This window comes from Hoplias malabaricus, chromosome 6 (assembly GCF_029633855.1).
Source record: "Hoplias malabaricus isolate fHopMal1 chromosome 6, fHopMal1.hap1, whole genome shotgun sequence".
In the NCBI taxonomy this organism is placed as follows: domain Eukaryota; kingdom Metazoa; phylum Chordata; class Actinopteri; order Characiformes; family Erythrinidae; genus Hoplias; species Hoplias malabaricus.
The window spans coordinates 5,602,001-5,623,622 of record NC_089805.1 but is presented as its reverse complement, the minus strand read 5'-3'; positions in this window follow the sequence as shown (position 1 = coordinate 5,623,622).

Below are 21,622 nucleotides of genomic sequence, written 5' to 3'. Positions count from 1 at the left end.
AATAATATCTATCTATCTATCTATCTATCTATCTATCTATCGATCTATCTATCTATCTATCTATCTATCTATCGATCTATCTATCTATCTATCTATCTATCTATCTATCTATCTATCGATCTATCTATCTATCTATCTATCTATCTATCTATCTATCTATCTATCTATCGATCTATCTATCTATCTATCTATCTATCTATCTATCTGTCCGTTCTGTCCATGTATCGTTCTCACACACTCTATCTATCTATCTATCTATCTATCAATCTATCTATCTATCTATCTATCTATCTATCTATCTATCTATCTATCTATCTATCTATCTATCTATCGATCTATCTATCTATCTCTGTCCGTTCTGTCCATCTATCGTTCTCACACACTCTATCTATCTATCTATCTATCTATCTATCTATCTATCTATCTATCTATCTATCTATCTATCTGTCCGTTCTGTCCATCTATCGTTCTCACACACTCTATCTATCTATCTATCTATCTATCTATCTATCTATCTATCTATCTATCTATCTATCTATCTATCTATCTATCTATCTATCTATCTGTCCGTTCTGTCCATCTATCGTGCTCACACACTCTATCTATCTATCTATCTATCTATCTATCTATCTATCTATCTATCTATCTATCTGTCCGTTCTGTCCATCTATCGTTCTCACACACTCTATCTATCTATCTATCTATCTATCTATCTATCTATCTATCGATCTATCTATCTATCTATCTATCTATCTATCGATCTATCTATCTATCTATCTATCTATCTGTCCGTTCTGTCCATGTATCGTTCTCACACACTCTATCTATCTATCTATCTATCAATCTATCTATCTATCTATCTATCTATCTATCTATCTATCTATCGATCTATCTATCTATCTCTGTCCGTTCTGTCCATCTATCGTTCTCACACACTCTATCTATCTATCTATCTATCTATCTATCTATCTGTCCGTTCTGTCCATCTATCGTTCTCACACACTCTATCTATCTATCTATCTATCTATCTATCTATCTATCTATCTATCTATCTATCTATCTATCTGTCCGTTCTGTCCATCTATCGTTCTCACACACTCTATCTATCTATCTATCTATCTATCTATCTATCTATCTATCTATCTATCTGTCCGTTCTGTCCATCTATCGTTCTCACACACTCTATCTATCTATCTATCTATCTATCTATCTATCTATCTATCTATCTATCTGTCCGTTCTGTCCATCTATCGTTCTCACACACTCTATCTATCTATCTTGTTAGTTGCTGAAAAATATGTTTTTGCATAGAAATAAAGGGAATTAACAAAAAAAAAATAATAAAAAAAATAATATCTATCTATCTATCTATCTATCTATCTATCTATCGATCTATCGATCTATCTATCTATCTATCTATCGATCTATCTATCTATCTATCTATCTATCTATCGATCTATCTATCTATCTATCTATCTATCTATCGATCTATCTATCTATCTATCTATCTATCTATCTATCGATCTATCTATCTATCTATCTATCTATCTGTCCGTTCTGTCCATGTATCGTTCTCACACACTCTATCTATCTATCTATCTATCAATCTATCTATCTATCTATCTATCTATCTATCTATCTATCGATCTATCTATCTATCTCTGTCCGTTCTGTCCATCTATCGTTCTCACACACTCTATCTATCTATCTATCTATCTATCTATCTGTCCGTTCTGTCCATCTATCGTTCTCACACACTCTATCTATCTATCTATCTATCTATCTATCTATCTATCTATCTATCTGTCCGTTCTGTCCATCTATCGTTCTCACACACTCTATCTATCTATCTATCTATCTATCTATCTATCTATCTATCTATCTATCTGTCCGTTCTGTCCATCTATCGTTCTCACACACTCTATCTATCTATCTATCTATCTATCTATCTATCTATCTATCTATCTATCTATCTATCTATCTATCTGTCCGTTCTGTCCATCTATCGTTCTCACACACTCTATCTATCTATCTTGTTAGTTGCTGAAAAATATGTTTTTGCATAGAAATAAAGGGAATTAACAAAAAAAAAAATAATAAAAAAAATAATATCTATCTATCTATCTATCTATCTATCTATCTATCGATCTATCGATCTATCTATCTATCTATCTATCGATCTATCTATCTATCTATCTATCTATCTATCGATCTATCTATCTATCTATCTATCTATCTATCGATCTATCTATCTATCTATCTATCTATCTATCTATCGATCTATCTATCTATCTATCTATCTATCTATCTGTCCGTTCTGTCCATGTATCGTTCTCACACACTCTATCTATCTATCTATCTATCAATCTATCTATCTATCTATCTATCTATCTATCTATCTATCTATCTATCTATCTATCTATCTGTCCGTTCTGTCCATCTATCGTTCTCACACACTCTATCTATCTATCTATCTATCTATCTATCTATCTATCTATCTGTCCGTTCTGTCCATCTATCGTTCTCACACACTCTATCTATCTATCTATCTATCTATCTATCTATCTATCTATCTATCTATCTATCTATCTATCTATCTATCTATCTATCTATCTATCTGTCCGTTCTGTCCATCTATCGTTCTCACACACTCTATCTATCTATCTATCTATCTATCTATCTATCTATCTATCGATCTATCTATCTATCTATCTATCTATCTATCTATCGATCTATCTATCTATCTATCTATCTATCTGTCCGTTCTGTCCATGTATCGTTCTCACACACTCTATCTATCTATCTATCTATCAATCTATCTATCTATCTATCTATCTATCTATCTATCTATCTATCTATCGATCTATCTATCTATCTCTGTCCGTTCTGTCCATCTATCGTTCTCACACACTCTATCTATCTATCTATCTATCTATCTATCTATCTATCTATCTATCTATCTATCTGTCCGTTCTGTCCATCTATCGTTCTCACACACTCTATCTATCTATCTATCTATCTATCTATCTATCTATCTATCTATCTATCTATCTGTCCGTTCTGTCCATCTATCGTTCTCACACACTCTATCTATCTATCTATCTATCTATCTATCTATCTATCTATCTATCTATCTATCTATCTGTCCGTTCTGTCCATCTATCGTTCTCACACACTCTATCTATCTATCTATCTATCTATCTATCTATCTATCTATCTATCTATCTATCTATCTATCTGTCCGTTCTGTCCATCTATCGTTCTCACACACTCTATCTATCTATCTATCTATCTATCTATCTATCTATCTATCTATCTATCTATCTATTTATCTGTCCGTTCTGTCCATCTATCGTTCTCACACACTCTATCTATCTATCTATCTATCTATCTATCTATCTATCTATCTATCTATCTATCTCTGTCCGTTCTGTCCATCTATCGTTCTCACACACTCTATCTATCTATCTATCTATCTATCTATCTATCTATCTATCTATCTATCTATCTATCTATCCGTTCTGTCCATCTATCGTTCTCACACACTCTATCTATCTATCTATCTATCTATCTATCTATCTATCTATCTATCTATCTATCTATCTATCTATCTATCTATCTATCTGTCCGTTCTGTCCATCTATCATTCTCACACACACTATCTATCTATCTATCTATCTATCTATCTATCTATCTATCTATCTATCTATCTATCTATCGTTCTCACTCTCACTAGATAGATAGATAGATAGATAGATAGATAGATAGATAGATAGATAGATAGATAGATAGATAGATGGACAGAATGGATAGATAGATAAATAGACAGACAGACAGAAGTGATTGATAGAAAGAAATATGGAATAGAAATAGACAGACAGAAGGGATAAATAGACATATAGATAGATAGATTTTTATGCAATTCTTCAAATTATTATTTTTTTTAACATGCTGACATTTACAAAGCAGCTTATTTCAGTCATTTAATTCAAACGGTAACTAACCTAACGTTATATGGCCACTAGATGGACCTGTTTCACAAAATATCTAACTTCCACAACTTTAAAAATCACCGTTTTGTTTTTATGTGTGTCATGAGATAATAGTTCTTCTGAAAAATAAAACCATTAAAAACATCAAGGTTCATACCTGAGGATTTGCTTTAGGTCTAGGATTATTAATTGCATTCGTGCGAACTAGTTTCTTGTAGGACACCTATTAGAAAATATCAGATGGAGCAAAAATCTGCTGCAGGTCAAATAACCATTAGGATTCTTTATTAACAACTTTACTAACGACTCCATCGGATGTCGGTAGGATGTTTTAAGCTAAACACCTTTGTTTTCGGAGAATTGCTGCGAGGAAATGATTGCATCAAACCATGAGAGAGTGATAATAACACCAGTCCACCTTAACTAAAAAAGTACAGGATGGAACTACATCACTCCACAGGATTCAGTCCCATTGCTCCACAGCCCAAAACTGTTGGGTTTATGCTACTCTAGCCAACACTTGGCATTGAGATATTGAACACATCGACCTTCTCCTGAGCATCTCATTTTACCCCAATTCATTCATCGTAATGCAACAACAATACAGCATTTTTTTCAACTTTAAGCTACTTTTGAGCCCAGATTTTGTGGGTATGATTTTCTTCTGTTTTTTGTGAGATTGCTGCTCACTCCTGTCCATCCATTTCTGGATCCTACAATCAGTACTTGACACCCAGCTGTCAGTGATTGGCAATGATGACATGTCTCAGTTGCACATTTGTGTGAATGACTTCCTTATAATAGCATGCATTTACACACGTAGGCCTCAGCCAGCTTTCCTTCTCTCTCTCTCTCTCCTTCTCTCTCTCTGTCTCTCTTTGACCTGCCCTCTCCTTCCTTCTTCCTATCAGGTGACCCACAAAGACCGGCAGCTACTAGCTGTGTTGTCCCCACCCACCTCACCCCCCCTCTCTATTTATTTTCCTGCTTCTCCTCCTACCTGCTGGGGAGCACACCTTAACGTCATTTTCATTTCCTGTCCCTCCCATCCGGGGTGTTACGTGCTCCTATACGTGTTCTCATTACCATATTTGTCCAGGAACCTATTTCTCATTTGTTTAGGTCTCTTTTAACCTTTATTTTTGACTCTCTCTTTCTGTCTCACACACACACACACACACACACACACACACACACACACACACGTGAATGTGTGTCGCCCTGTGAAGAAGGGTGCGCCCCGCCTGTTGCCCAATGATTCCGGGTAGGCTCTGCACCCATGGTAATCCTGAACTGGATAAGTGGTTTCAGATATTGAATGAATGAATATATTAGGTTTGAAATACTCCAGTGTAGAGCAATGTTCCCTGTAAGAATTGCTCAGAGTGAGGGCGATAAGAACCATCTCAAGTGTTTAATGTATCTAAAAACACCCTAAAATTTTGTTACATTAAATAGATTTTAATATGCTGCCAGATGCCTGTGACAACAGTGGTGTACATTTTCAACATCCATTCATGGCAAAAGATTATATATAAGGTGCTGTTAGACAAAGTAGTCCCCAAAAATACTTCATTCATTCACTATCTGTATCGTGTTGGGTCTGGAGCCTACATGGAATCACAGGGCACAAGGCGGGAACACACCCTGGAGGGGGTGCCAGTCTTTCACAGGGCGCCACACTCACGTTCACTCACACATTCACACCTACGGATGCTTTTGAGTTGTCAATCCACCTACCAACGTGTGTTTTTGGACTGTGGGAGGAAACCGGAGCATCTGGAGGAAACCCACGCTGACAATGGGAGAACACATCACACTCCTCACAGACAGTCACCCGGAGGAAACCCACGCAGACACAGGGAGAACACACCACACTCCTCACAGACAGTCACCCGGAGGAAACCCACGCAGACACAGGGAGAACACACCACACTCCTCACAGACAGTCACCCAGAGGAAACCCACTCAGACACAGGGAGAACACACCACACTCCTCACAGACAGTCGCCCAGAGGAAACCTACGCAGACACAGGGAGAACACACCACACTCCTCACAGACAGTCGCCCAGAGGAAACCCACGCAGACACAGGGAGAACACACCACACTCCTCACAGACAGTCGCCCGGAGGAAACCCACGCGGACACAGGGAGAACACACCACACTCCTCACAGACAGTCACCCGGAGGAAACCCACGCAGACACAGAGAGAACACACCAACTCCTCACAGACAGTCACCCGGAGGAAACCCATGCAGACACAGAGAGAACACACCACACTCCTCACAGACAGTCACCCGGAGCAGGTCCCTGGATCTGTGTGACTGTGGCACTGTGCCACTCCAAAAATACTTAAAATTTCGGATTTACCACTATTTTATGAATAGTGTTACAAATGTTATGAACGTTCTTTATTAAAATATAGTAGAAGACAAGTTCAATTCCTTGGTCATATCATATAGTAAATATAAAGTGTATATTTGTGTTGCAGACATTGAGGTCTCTGGTTCCTATCACCGCCATTGTAAAGTTATAATTGTTTTTATCTCAGTGCATATTTGGACAAATTAATGAAGTTCTCATTTTCATTATAATACACCAGAAATGATAATATTTTCCACACAGCTGACTGTATTTACTTTCCATGCATTCTCTCATGAATCAGATACTTGCGCAATACATGTTTACCGCTGCCTACCATCTTCCAAAATTACCCAATTTGATGTAGAAGACTAGAGAGTGAAAACATGAAGAAACACATAGCAGCATCACCCAAATAATTCTGTAATATCCTAATGTGAATGGCGTTAATGACTGTAGTGGTTTATCACTAAAATATATATAATATATAGCTATTACAAGAGTTTTCTGGGCCTCAGGACTCTCTCACTCACTCTGTCACTCACTGATTATAATACCTCTTCACCCTCATAATCCCCCTTTTAGAGAGGACTAGAGCCGTTAGGCCTTTTACTTGGGTGGCTGTAGGTGGAAGACTTACTCACCCACCAAGGATCTGTGACTAATGCATTTGGAGGAAGGAGAAGATGGGGATTTTGGTTGAGAGAGCAAGAATAGAGAGCAAGTCTCTTATACATTTTTACTCTTTGCCAGTTCCCCTTTTTTGCTCCTTCCCTGTTTTTTTCCCCTTTGTTCTTCTGTTCTTTTTGCCAGTTGTAAGGCCCTGTTTGACCCTCAGTGTCACAGGAGAGCTTCCCATTAACCACAGTTTAAAACGTCTTGTGCTTTAATCAGATGTTACCCAAAGGTGAATCAAATATCTTGTAATCTCCCCTTTCTTTAATTTGTTGTAAAGCAGTCCATTTGACTAACATTTCCATCCTCCTGAGAGTCTAAGTTTAAAAGGAAGTGGAACAAATTAGCAGTCTCTCCTAGCATGGTTTTAAAACTTTCAGCCCAAACATTTACAATATCCAACAACTTCTGAATGAACTTTATTAATGCAAGACCTCATGATGTGCCCATTACAGGGCATGCCTTTTAAACAGCCCTACTGCCAAACAACGCCTAGTTACACCTTTATTGTTAGTGCTGTCAAAGTTGGCATGACCATGTCTTGCAGTCCTGCGGCTCTCAATTAAATTCCTCTTGTTAAAAAAAAGGGTGATGTTACTTTAACCAAAAATGCTTGCTATGTGCTGCTACGCCCAAATCTGCTGGGTGCCCGGAAGCCTGAGGAATGTTGGGAGGGAAATGTGCATGGATCCAGAAGCTTCAATCCAAACTTTTGTGGGAAAAAAAATGACTGAAGAAAAGAGAAAAAAGAACTACAAGAGAGTGACTAATAAGGGGCAATGCTAGTGCTAAAGCTAGCGCGAATATCCTGAGGTAATCTTAAGTTATAAACACCTCAGCTCTAGACATTAGCTCATGTGGGCTAGGCTAGGTTACAGGTGTGCAGACTACGCAAACATGATGAGGCTAGGCCAGACTGCAGGTGTTTACAAAAAACAAACATGCTAAGCAAAAGATTACTGGTTTTTACCATAGCTTAGTGGACCACAGCTTTCTTGCTAGCAGGCTAGCTAGGTTTGAGAAGTTTCGGTTGGCAATATTTCTACAAAGGCTATGTCTGAACACTTACTTATTGTATGTTTCTGTAAATTATAAGCAAAATTAAGAAGACAGCTTGAGATTATGATCAGTATAGCATCAAAAGGTATAGGATTAGATCTCTCCTCAGTTCCATTACCCTATAAGTTCAGAGACATTGTAAGTGATGCTATGATACTCTAAAAATTATTGTCAAATGTTGCTGTAATTCAGAATCTTTTTTCATTACTATTTTTCAGCTTTGTGAATTCCCCTGTTCAATTTTATCGAAACCAGGAGTGGAGATCTGTCTAGATTAGACCAGCATAAATTCCAGGTTTGGTGTTGTTCTGTGGTAGACAGCTAGCATGCTCATGCTGTTGGAATGGCATACAGTTTAAAAAAACAACATATGCTGGTTCTGCTGGTGGTAAACACGCTAACAACCTCAGTGCTAATTTAACACTAATATTGCTGATTTAACTGAATTTACTTTTATTTATTATTGATAAGGGTGCACTGAATACAATTTCTATATAACGGACAAGCTAATAAAGGGTCTAAATTTGAATTTTTTACTTTGCCAAGTTTATGATAACCTCAGAACTTGGCAAAAGCAGCCCACTAGCACATCCGGCTACAGCAGCTGCACGCAATCCTGCCCTAGGCTCTGCTGTGGGAAATCTGGTTAAAAACTTTATAGCGTGTTAGCAGCTAAATAGCGCCTGTTGACTCAGTCAGGACTTCGGCCAGTGCAGGTGCTCCTGAAGGAAGTGGACTTCAAAAGACAAACAAACATAGGCCTCATTAGCTGCTCTGAGCTTTGAGTTTGGAGCTTGTCTTATGTAACAAGAGGTGAGATGAGAGGATTTGCAGCGGAGTAGAGAGTGGAGTGAGTCAGGACTGTTAATGTATAGCTGCGACCGCAAAGTCATTCCTGGGAAGATGAAAGTAAACTCGGCCTGTTCAGTTAAATCCTTTAACAAACTGTGACAAATCATGTGGGCTTTGGTACACTACTGACAGCGGCGAGACTAAAATAAATAAACCAATAAGATTATAAACACAGTTGTCTTTATTCTGTGCCAGGACATGTGGCCATTGTGGTTAACTCAGAGATAACATTCATATATTTATTTTATATTCAGAATGACCATTAATTAAATTTCCCTCATTACATAGCTTCAGAACAAGGAGGATGCAAAAGTCTCAGCAACTGAATATAATAAAACTTTTTTTTAAGTATTTACACTGTCCTTACAAGCTTTCTGTTTTTCACAGAAATGTTTATAGAGTTTGGTTGCATTCTCTACTTCTCATGATCCAAGTAATCCCAGTGGGAAATATGGAGCTTTGGGCGGCCAGTTATTCTGAGAACATCAAGAGCTTCTTTGTCTGCTTTACAAATGTTTCTCTAAACAATGTTTCTCTAAACAAATAAATAAATAAATAAATAAATAAATAAATAAATATGGGTGGCACGGTGTTCTCCTTGTGTCTGCGTGGGTTTCCTCCGGGTGACTGTCTGTGAGGAGTGTGGTGTGTTCTCCCTGTGTCTGCGTGGGTTTCCTCCAGTTGACTATCTGTGAGGAGTGTGGTGTGTTCTCCCTGTGTCTGCGTGGGTTTCCTCTGGGTGACTGTCTGTGAGGAGTGTGGTGTGTTCTCCCTGTGTCCGCGTGGGTTTCCTCCGGGTGACTGTCTGTGAGGAGTGTGGTGTGTTCTCTCTGTGTCTGTGTGGGTTTCCTCCGGGTGACTGTCTGTAAGGAGTGTGGTGTGTTCTCTCTGTGTCTGCGTGGGTTTCCTCCGAGTGACTGTCTGTGAGGAGTTGGTGTGTTCTCCCTGTGTCTGCGTGGGTTTCAGGCTTACAGATAATAAATAAATAAATAAATAAATAAATAAATAAATAAAGCCTATTGACAAATATACATCCTTTTAGACCCACATCATTGTGTAGTCTTTTCACAGAGGAAGGACAGACAGTCTGTAGAAAGAGCTGTTTATCTGATGGGGAATTTTAGTGGTCCATCAGGTCTTGCATAATTGTTAGGAGCCCCATTGTTTCTCTATCTTTTAATCATTTTTATGTTCAGTTTTGCAAAGTTCTATTTATTTCCATTGGACGTTCAACTTCCTTTTGCAAAATGATAATCTTGTACCTGATCTCCTCTAAAATGTTTCCTGAAGAATAATCTGTTCATCAGTTTTCACATTAAATTAAATTCAGCTTGGTGTCTGACGTCCCTCAGATGCCTGTGTGTAATAAAAAGGTAAATATGGATTAAATCACTAAGTACCTTTAAGTAATAATGTGGCAAGCCCTTTTTATTAAGTGTGTAATGTATGTGAACTATAAGCTACTGGATTCTTGCAGTGATTTTGCCAATGAACTTGATTTAGTGTTTAGCTTCTGAAGTGCTACATTTCTTTTAACTGCACAATTATAGGCCAATAAATTATAGTGAGTCAGTATGACTCACAGCTAACTATGTTTTAAACTAGTCATTATATAGGGGCACTGTTTACCATAACATGCATTTTATGTGTCTAGAAATGGCCATGTTTTTTTTGCGTAGTTCAGCAGGTGTGCTGGAGAAACCAGGTGAGCTCCCTACTTTTATTACCTTTGGCTTTGGCCTTGTGTGAGTGGCAGCAATGGGGCTGTGAGTCAACTGCACATTCCCCCTTCACACACACACACACACACTTCCACCCACGTATTGGCAGCACATGGCCAGTGTTAGGTGACTCACCGTGGCCCACTTGTGAGTGTGTGTGTGTCTTCTGGGAGCATCTCACCATGTGTCCCTATCATTATGGCCTTGCCCCCCCTTCGAGGCACCAGGTGGGCACAGCCTGGGCAACGTGATACACTGCCATTGTCAACCCCACAATGCAAAGCAGTAGATGCTCTGAGATCTTGGAAAAAAATATGCAAAGCTAAAAAAGCAAAAGAAGTGAACATTTTTTACTGTAGCAGGTCTGTTATATTCCAAAAGGCCTTTAAAACACATAGAACAACAAGTAATCTAAAACTACCCTTAACTAATGATTAGAAATATAACTATACTACTATACTATATAAAAAAAAGTGTGTGTGTGTGTGCGTGTGTGAGACCTGGGGTTGTGAGTTCAATCTCCACTCTAGGTGACTGTATGTGAGGAGTTTGGTGTGTCCTCCCTTGGACTAGCTACTCAAAAATGTCCATAGATGTGAGTGTGTAGTCAATGTGTGAGTGTGTGTCACCCTGCGAAGGACAGGCGCCCCCTCCAGAGTGCGTTCTCGCCTTGAGCCCAGTGCTAGGCCCCAGACCCACCGCGACCCTGAATTGTAAAAGCAGTTACAGACAATGAATGACTTGTTATGATATGAATTATGTAGCTAAACATTGTAGTAGCAGCCATCTTGGATTCTCTGTTTACATTTTGTACATGGACTTCTTTAAGTACAAGGCATTAGTTCAGACTCCGATTATGAAACCGATTGTGGTGTAGTAGATAGTGGAGTGACTCAGCATTGCTAATGTATAGCCACAACCACAAAGCAATTACTGGCAAGGTGAAAGTAAACTTACGCTTCAGTCAAAGCCTTTAACAAACTGTGGCAAATTATATTTGCCTTGATACACTAATGGCAGTGGTTAGGCTAAAATAAATCAACTCATGGGAACAAAAAACACACAGTCACACACATCCTTATCAGTAATTGGATTCCCTCAGAGATGGATGAATTTTTATTTTGCAGTTCTCAAGTAATAAACCACCCCCATGTTCAATTATAATGAGCAAATATGACTCACAGCATAACAAGCTTTGTATGTGTAGAAGGTTTATGTTCAGCAGGCGTTTACAAAATTGGACCTCTGTTGAAACAATAGGCAACAAATTCATTCATATGTTAATGTCTGTACTGCTTTATCCTGAGGGACCAACACAGAATCATTGAGTGCAAGGCAATAACACACCATTTATTGGGTGCTGGTCCATCACAGGGAATCACAAACTCAATGGACAATTTCACATAGTCAATCTGCCGACATGTGTTTTTAGACTGTGGGAGGAAACCCACGCAGACACAGGGAGAACACACCAACCTCTTCAGAGACAGTCACCCGGAGGAAACCCACGCAGACACAGGGAGAACACACCACACTCCTCACAGACAGTCACCCGGAGGAAACCCATGCAGACACAGGGAGAACACACCAACCTCTTCACAGACAGTCACCCGGAGGAAACCCACACAGACACAGGGAGAACACACCACACTCCTCACAGACAGTCATCCAGAGGAAACCCACGCAGACACAGGGAAACACCCCACTCCTCACAGACAGTCACCCGGAGGAAACCCACACAGACACAGGGAGAACACACCAACCTCTTTACAGGCAGTCCCCCGGAGGAAACCCACACAGACACAGGGAGAACAAACCACACTCCTCACAGACAGTCACCCAGAGGAAACCCACGCAGACACAGGGAGAACACACCAACCTCTTCACAGACAGGTGAGAACTGAACTCAGAAACGTGGCACTGTGCCACTTCACATAAGTGCCTGAAAAGATGGAAGAAGAGATTTCCCAAACAAAAAAAGAAAAGAAAGAAACCCAACCAGTACTTCTTTTCAAACGGCTGCTCTCACAATGCCATTGGAAAGCTCACAACACTTGAAAGGGAACTTAATCTCTCTTACACTATCAACATTGCATTGGCTAGTATCTCACTGAGTGAGGGACAGATAGGGGCCATCTTCCCCACCCAGTGAGTGTGTGGCCATATTGTGGTCTCCTGGACTCCCGTCCCTCACTGATCTACTACATTTAGCGATAAAGCTAAGGGTACAGATATAGAGCATGTCTCCGTAACCAACTTTAATCTACCACATCAGCCTCCACTGCTCGTATGTCTTTGAATACACTGATTCGTTGGATCAGATGTGTTTCAACAAACGCTTTCCATGTCTGTAGATGTTTCTGTAGAAGTGGGCGTGGCCCATAATGTGCACACGCACCAAAAAGGGATATGTAATGATTAATCTAAAGTGTAATTAGAGTGCCGTTAAAGAGGCCTCAGATAAGCTTCCAAGTCTATAGATCATATCATCTGATTTGATGTCTGACTGTGATTACTGTCTTTATGACTTTGTATGTGTGTGTTTTTGAGAAAGAGGACAGCCCGGTCATATGAGGATATTGTACAACACTGTGTTCCAAATCTCTCTCAACCCTGACCTTCACTATTGCATTTTCTGCAGAATTGTTTGTGCTCATAAAACTAGTTTGGTGAGTGCTTATGTGTGCCTTTATAGGGCCAAACATTTGTAGACACCCATTATAACTTGTGTATTTTGTTACTTTAAGATTTACCTACTGTGGACACAGTTATTCAGTTGTGGGTGGCACGGTGGCGCAGCAGGTAGTGTCGCAGTCACACAGCTCCAGGGGCCTGGATGCTGTGGGTTCGATTCTCGTTCCAGGTGACTGTCTGTGAGGAGTGTGGTGTGTTCTCCCTGTGTCTGCGTGGGTTTCCTCCGGGTGACTGTCTGTGAGGAGTTGGTGTGTTCTCCCTGTGTCTGCGTGGGTTTCCTCCGGGTGACTGTCTGTGAGGAGTGTGGTGTGTTCTCTCTGTGTCTGAGTGGGTTTCCTCCGGGTGACTGCCTGTGAGGAGTTGGTGTGTTCTCCCTGTGTCTGCGTGGGTCACCCTCTGGGTGACTGTCTGTGAGGAGTTGGTGTGTTCTCCCTGTGTCTGCGTGGGTTTCCTCCGGGTGACTGTCTGTGAGGAGTGTGGTGTGTTCTCTCTGTGTCTGAGTGGGTTTCCTCCGGGTGACTGTCTGTGAGGAGTGTGGCGTGTTCTCCCTGTGTCTGCGTGGGTCACCCTCTGGGTGACTGTCTGTGAGGAGTTGGTGTGTTCTCCCTGTGTCTGCGTGGGTTTCCTCCAGGTGACTGTCTGTGAGGAGTGTGGTGTGTTCTCCCTGTGTCTGTGTGGGTTTCCTCCGGGTGCTCCGGTTTCCTCCCACAGTCCAAAAACACACGTTGGTAGGTGGATTGGCGACTCAAAAGTGTTTGTAGGTGTGAGTGTGTGAGTGAATGTGTGTGTGTGTGTCTGTGCTGCCCTGTGAAGGACTGGCGCCCCCTCCAGGGTGTATTCCCGCCTGAACTGGATAAGCGGTTACAGATAATGAATGAATGAATGAGTTATTCAGTTGTGACACGTAGTTTACATAAGCTTCACAGAAAAGCATGACATGAAAAGGGACGGTCTACAGCAGCTGCATATGAGCCTTAGGTCAAAGTGCCAAGTGTCAGCTAGAGGGGTATGAACCACGCCAGCAATGGGCTGTGCAGCAGTGAGCACTGTGTTGTTTGGAGTAATGGAGGTCCACCCAGTACTTTTTGGATGAGCAGGAGTGGTACCTTACCTCACTAATGTTCTGATAGCCATCAAATCCTATTAGAACCTAAAGGAGTAGAAGCTGTAGTTGGCAGTGAATGAACTCCCTATTAATGCTAGTACAACCTTTTGGCCACATAATGTTTTTGTGAACTAGACAAAGCAGTTTTGTTTATTGCCTCCTTTGGTGTTGCATCTTCTCCGAGTTGTGAAATCAAACCATACAAAACATACTTAACGTAATCCAGTAAATAGAAAATTGCATGCAACCACAGGATTACCTTGACCTCTAAACTCAGTTACAGACAATCCGAATGTTGTAATTCTTCTCAGCAGTGGTAGCCACCCCATGTGTTTTGCTGGAAATCAGAGGTGTGTGTGTGTGTGTGTGTGTGTGTAGGCCTCAGGAGAGAGTTATAGTCAGCCTGCCTCTATTCCTGACTCAGCATTTCTGTCCTGTTTACTCTTCTTTCCCACTGACTGTTCCCTGCAGATCTGAGGTCAGTCTGTTCCATACCATCATTAAAGGCTGAAGTTGTCAGAATGCTGATCTCAGGTCAGTGGAAAGTGCGGCTACTTTCAGGAGCCTCTGTGTGTTCTCCATTAGGGTCTTGGTGTTGCTTCAGGGAAAGCATCAGTGTTTTTCCCCTTAATCTTTTGCAGGTTTTCCTTACTCAGCGATTCATTATTTACTGCCTCAGTGTCCACTGCCAGAGTTCCACTGAGATTTAATTCCTGCTAAAGGACAAACAGCCCTTTTTTTCCCGCAGGACTCAGTTTTCAGTCAAACAGCATTTAGTTTACACTATATGTATAAATATTTGTGGATACTCTTTCACTTTTTTTTAACTGTGCTCATCATACCAAATGCTACATGTCAGCTAGAGGGGCATAAAGCACCCAAGGATTGGGGGGCAGTATCCACTGTTGATTGGCTGGTGTGATGTTTGTGATCCACAAATCAGGACCTGATTTCATTCATTCATTGTCTGCAACTGCTTATTCAATTCAGGGTCGCGGTGGGTCCGGAGCCCACCCGGAATAACTGGGCGCAAGGCAGGAACACACCCTGGAGTGGGTGCCAGTCCTTCACAGAACGATACATACACTCACACATTCACATCTACGGACACTTTTGAGTCGCCAATCTACCTACCAACGTGTGTTTTTGCACTGTGGGAGGACACCGAAGCACCAGGAGGAAACCCACACAGACACAGGGAGAACACACCACACTCCTCACAGACAGTCACCCGGAGGAAACCCACACAGACACAGGGAGAACACACCACAATCCTCTCAGACAGTTACCCGGAGGAAACCCACGCAGACACAGAGAGAACACACCACACTTCTCACAGACAGTCACCCGGAGGAAACCCATGCAGACACATGGAGAACACACCACACTCCTCACAGACAGTCACCTGGAGGAAACCCACGCAGACACAGGGAGAACACACCCCACTCCTCACAGACAGTCACCCGGAGGAAACCCACGCAGACACAGGGAGAACACACCACACTCCTCACAGACAGTCACCTGGAGGAAACCCACGCAGACACAGAGAGAACACACCACACTCCTCACAGACAGTCACCCGGAGGAAAACGCCCACAGACACAGGGAGAACACACCACACTCCTCACAGACAGTCACCCAGAGGAAACCCACGCAGACACAGGGAGAACACACCACACTCCTCACAGACAGTCACCCGGAGGAAACCCACGCAGACACAGGGAGAACACACCACACTCCTCACAGACAGTCACCTGGAGGAAACCCACGCAGACACAGAGAGAACACACCACACTCCTCACAGACAGTAACCCGGAGGAAACCCACGCAGACACAGGGAGAACACACCACACTCCTCACAGACAGTCACCCGGAGGAAACCCACGCAGACACAGGGAGAACACACCACACTCCTCACAGACAGTCACCCAGAGGAAACCCACGCAGACACAGGGAGAACACACCACACTCCTCACAGACAGTCACCCGGAGGAAACCCACGCAGACACAGGGAGAACACACCACACTCCTCACAGACAGTCACCCGGAGGAATCCCACGCAGACACAGGGAGAACACACCACACTCCTCACAGACAGTCACCCGGAGGAAACCCACGCAGACACAGGGAGAACACACCAAACTTCTCACAGACAGTCACCCGGAGGAATATTATTTTTTTATATTATTTGTCCATAATATTTGGACAAATAATATATGAATCTGTCTTTTTGTTTCAGATCTTCTTATCACTTGATAATGAAAGAAGAGCTGAAGCTCTACAGGCCGAATAGGTGTCATTTGTAAATGCATTCATGGTTATGACCTCACAGCCACGATGAGTTCAAAAGGGCTGGGGTTGAAGTTTAATTTCCATACATTGACTGCACAGGGGTTAACTCTACTGTCTGTAAAATAATACACTACACTATTTTCATCTTCCAAAAGGAAGGAAAATCCCCGTTCTAACTGAGTTTATAATGTTTGACAGATTGGTGTTCTCAGCGTGGGGTGGTCAGTCTACTTGGACGCAGTGACCACATGCTGAGCCACCAGCCTTCACACACTTGCATGACCTTTCAGCATCTCTGTTTACATGCTTTTTCTTTTTGAAAGGAAAGACGCTGCTGCCCTTTTCCCAGAAACGTGGGGCTTGTTCTCTGCACATTACATCTGTCCTGTTTCATGTCTTCATCTCCCTCTCAGACTCCGTCCAACCCTACAACACATGGGCTGCTTTTATAGTGTTGTGATGTCCCAGCTGTGGTACAAATGCAGTGTTTGCAGTGCTCCAGCTGTTTCTGATAATATCTTCAGACCATAGAGAGAGAGAGAGAGAGACAGAGAGAGAGAGAGAGAGAGAGAGAGAGAGAGAGAGATCCATGTGGGATTATAAGAAAGCAGCTGCAGGCCCAGAACAAACTCTGACATATTTGGAAACATAGGAATAAGAGTGGCTCTGGGAAAAAAGAAAGAAAGAAAAAAGTAAAGAACGAAAGAAAGAAAGAGAAAAAAGTAAAGAAAGAAAGAAAGAGAAAAAAGTAAAGAAAGAGAAAAAAGTAAAGAAAGAAAGAAAGAAAGAAAGAAAGGAAGAAAGAAAGAAAAAAGAAAGAAAGAAAGAAAAAAGTAAAGAAAGAAAGAAAGAAAGAAAGAAAGAAAAAAGTAAAGAAAGAAAAAAGAAAGAAAAAAGAAAGAAGTAAAGAAAGAAATAAGTAAAGAAAGAAAGAAAGAAAGAAAAAGAAAAAAGAAAGAAGTAAAGAAAGAAAGAAAGAAAAAGAAAAAAGAAAGAAGTAAAGAAAGAAAGAAAGAAAAAAGCAAGAAAGAAAGAAAAATAAAGAACGAAAAAAGAAAGAAAGAAGTAAAGAAAGAAAGAAAGAAAGAAAGAAAAAGCAAGAAAGAAAAAAGAAAGAAAGAAAATATAAATTATATCCACTTTTCCCAAAGACCTTTGGTACTGAGTTGCCTTCGTATGATGGAAGGATGAACAGATCTAGATTTGAACAGAGAAAGTGGCTTACTCTTCCCTTTTGTCTCATAGATGAAAGCTTTAAGTGATCTCTATGTGATGGGGAAAGTGCTGGTGGCCTTCCAAGTCTTTTTCTTTCAGTAGTAAGTCCAGTTCTGGTCCAGTTTTTCACTTATTTTCCTTTGACTTTTAATATTTCTAATGCAGGTGGATCATTTTATCTCACAAGCATCTGCTGAAAGATGAGTACGTTTTCCTTTAACGACTGTTGTGACTGTGTGTGTTTAAATGGGACAAAGAGTGTATGCGGGTTCATGAATGCGTTGTATATGAGACAGAGGGAGGGTAATTACAGGTTAGAACCTAGGTGTGTATGTTTGTGTGTATGTGTGTGCAAGTTTTCACACCTGCAGGAGTTAGCATTGCGCCAGAGACCTAGCACTACCCTCTGACCTTTGAACTCAAGAGCTGTAGATCAAACTGTTGTCAACACGCCCACTAAAGAAACATCAATGGTGGGGTCTTCTGAGAAGTAAGGGTAAGGTGACCACAAGTAACAAGTCCTTTAAATATACTCAGTTTCCACACCCTTATAGCAACCCTAATCATATATCTAGCTAACGTGTTATAGCTGGTGATTTCTTTATTCATCTGAGACTGTGTTGTTGAGTTCCTTGGAGCTAAAGGCCATTGTCCTCAGTTCACTAGGCCAAAGGACCCTGTGCTCCTTTGATAGCGTCTGGAATCCAGGCCTAAAAGCAGGGAAATTCCCCAAATTTCCAGCGGAATAGCACCCATTTATGGCATCTCTTGTGGGACCAAAATACCCCAGGCTATCAGAAGTGCTCTCTCCAGCCAACTTTGGCCAAACGGATCTCATTAGAGTGAATCTCAAGCCAAAACCGAGCTGCCAGAGAAGCTCCTCTAAAGGAAAAGGCTGATGGTTACCAGCTGTTGATGATAGTGTTGCAGTTCCCCCACCTTGCTCTTTAAATTCTAACTTCTGTCAGGGTTAACCCCTTGAGATGCGCAAATAGCTATGAGCCATTTTCTAATGTCGAAAGAACCACAAGCGACTGCACTCCTATGTAATAAATTCAAAGCTGATGATTGGTGGTTTCCTCTGACACTCGTTTAAAATATGCACAGATTTGGAATGCAAGCATTAATTACAGGGAGTGGGTCAGATAAATGTCACTTAAACTAAATTGCACTTAACATGTTCTTGCATTTTAAATTGCAGGGTTTTTATGCAGTCATGGAGCTTTTGAGGGACTTGCCCTTGACTGACTCGCAGAAATCCAAATCCACATGTACAGTGTAGCCTTCACCTTAACTTGAACTCACTCCTCGGCTTGGTATCACACCAGAGACACACCTCACTCAGAATTGCACCAAAGACGTGACACACTTGACACAGAGTTGTATCAGATGTTCGACACTTGACTCAAAACTGCACCAAAGATTTCAGACTTGCACCACAGACTCGAGTTTTCAATAGGAATCAAGTCAAAGACACAATCAAAACACAGACTAGGGCCTGTCAGAATCGCACCAGAGCCTTTAGATTAACTCAGAACTGTTCCTCAAAGGCTTGAGACTCTTTTAACCATCATTAAGACCTGGGAATCACCACAAGTACTTGAGACCTGACTCCGAATTGTACCAGAGGATCCAGTCTTGACTTGGAATTACACCAGAGACTTAAGATTTAACTCAGAACACTTCCTCAAAGACCTGAGACTGAAGCAAATAGTTTGCATTCATTCATTCATTCATTATCTGTAAGCGCTTATCCAGTTCAGGGTCGCGGTGGGTCCAGAGCCTACCTGGAATCATTGGGCCCAGTCCTTCACAGGGCAACACACACACTCACACATTCACTCACACCTACTGACACTTTTGAGTCGCCAATCCACCTACCAACGTGTGTTTTTGTGTGGGAGGAAACCAGAGCACCAGGAGGAAACCCACGCAGACACAGGGAGAACACACTACACTCCTCACAGACAGTCACCCAGAGGAAACGCCCACAGACACAGGGAGAACACACCACACTCCTCACAGACAGTCACCTGGAGGAAACCCACACAGACACAGGGAGAACACACCACACTCCTCACAGACAGTCACCCAGAGGAAACCCACACAGACACAGGGAGAACACACCACACTCCTCACAGACAGTCACCTGGAGGAAACCCACGCAGACACAGGGAGAACACACCACACTCCTCATAGACAGTCACCTGGAGGAAACCCACGCAGACACAGGGAGAACACACCACACTCCTCGCAGACAGTCACCCGGAGGAAACCCACGCAGACACAGGGAGAACACACCACACTCCTCACAGACAGTCACCCGGAGGAAACCCACGCAGACACAGGGAGAACACACCACACTCCTCGCAGACAGTCACCCGGAGGAAACCCACGCAGACACAGGGAGAACACACCACACTCCTCGCAGACAGTCACCCGGAGGAAACCCACGCAGACACAGAGAGAACACACCACACTCCTCGCAGACAGTCACCCGGAGGAAACCCACGCAGACACAGGGAGAACACACCACACTCCTCGCAGACAGTCACCCGGAGGAAACCCACACAGACACAGGGAGAACACACCAACTCCTCACAGACAGTCACCCAGAGGAAACCCACGCAGACACAGGGAGAACACACCACACTCCTCGCAGACAGTCACCCGGATGAAACCCACGCAGACACAGGGAGAACACACCACACTCCTCACAGACAGTCACCCGGAGGAAACCCACGCATACACAGGGAGAACACACCAACTCCTCACAGACAGTCACCCAGAGGAAACCCACGCAGACACTGGGAGAACACACCAACTTCTCACAGACAGTCACCCGGAGGAAACCCACGCAGACACAGAGAGAACACACCACACTCCTCACAGACAGTCACCCGGAGCGGGACTAGAACACACAACCTCCAGGTCCCTGGAGCTGTGTGACTGCGACACTAACCTGCTGCACCACCGAGCCGCCCAGCAAATAGTTTTAATTTAGTCAAATATTTTATATTAAAAAACAAGCTCAAACCTGTTGAAAGGAAATGCAGCTCACTCCATAATGTGATTGTCGAATTAAACATTTAAACATTACTGACAAACAAAGGATTGATTGTGAAATCGATTATTCGGTAAGTGCTGTTACGCACGTCTTTTAGTGCTGAGAGCAAAGCACTGTGCAAGGGTGGAATTGAAGGGGTTAAGTGCACCATTGCACTGCAGGTTTGGATGCATAACAAAGGAGGCTTTTGTCAAAAAAGCCCCGGCAGAGTGCCCGAGCCACAGCAGCCCACGCTGCAAAACACCCTTCACAGACCAACCGCCCTGTCTAATTACACACACACATATACACACACAAAGATGAAACACTCCTACAGACAAACATTAACCCGCAGCCTGACCCACACGTGAAAAGAGTGTGCGACAGGGAGAATAAAGGGAGAGAGAGAAAGAGAGGAAAAAAGGAAAACGCATTCCATTTCCCGTAAGGCGGGAAGGGGGTGTGGGGGGGATTTTGGGAAATTTGGTGACTCATCACTTTTTCTTTCTGGCAAAACCACCCCAACCCCCACCCCTCCCAGAACTCTGGATACTCCGGCGGCAGATCTGCTGATTCTGATAGGCTCATCTTTCTCTCTCTCGGTGTG